The following is a 486-nucleotide window of genomic DNA, read 5'->3' as shown; positions in this document are numbered from 1 at the left end:
GACCACATGGGGCGGGTCTGACTCCGTTTTCTCGCCCCCGATCAGGAGGCCGCGACTTCCCGGGGCACGGAGAGGGTGGTCGTCGCAGAGGAGGGAGGGGATGCCCGGAACCGAGGCCCTCTCCACGCGGCTCCCCAGTGTCGGGGAGCTCCCAGGCCAGCCCGCCCCGATGGGGCCCGCGTTGATCTCGGCTCCTCCGCCCGCGCGGCTTTCCTTACCGGCCAGGGTGTCGAGCCGAGCGTGTGTGTGCACTTCGAGGGTCCCCGCGAGCTCTGATCCCAGGAGGCAGGTGGCTGAAGGGCCACCCGACTGGCAGAGCCGCAGCTGCGGATGGACAAACCGCCAAAGCACTTTCGCTGCCGCCCGAGAGGGAGAGAGCGAGCGAGAAAAAGAAGCAAGATGGCGGCTAGCCAGCCCCTACGTATGACGTCACGCCGCGGCGTGCGTAAGGCAATCGCCGCAGGACCGCCCTCGGCGCACAGACGG

General features: G+C 69.1%; 1 protein-coding gene across 1 annotated transcript in view; it reads right to left on the bottom strand.

Annotated features, from left to right (window-relative positions):
* Positions 1 to 444, bottom strand: part of PRRC2C (proline-rich coiled-coil 2C) — a 79526-nt gene extending 79082 nt beyond the window's left edge. Inside the window, exon 1 of the mRNA XM_014540880.1 lies at positions 219 to 444. The gene's annotated coding sequence lies outside the window, so the exon portion shown is untranslated. The remainder of the gene's footprint in view (positions 1 to 218) is intronic.
* Positions 445 to 486: the final 42 nt, after the last annotated feature.

This window comes from Myotis brandtii, unplaced genomic scaffold (genome assembly GCF_000412655.1).
Source record: "Myotis brandtii unplaced genomic scaffold, ASM41265v1 scaffold250, whole genome shotgun sequence".
NCBI classification, from domain to species: Eukaryota; Metazoa; Chordata; class Mammalia; order Chiroptera; family Vespertilionidae; genus Myotis; species Myotis brandtii.
The sequence above is the reverse complement of the archived record's forward strand: the minus strand, read 5'-3'. Positions and strand labels throughout refer to the sequence as shown.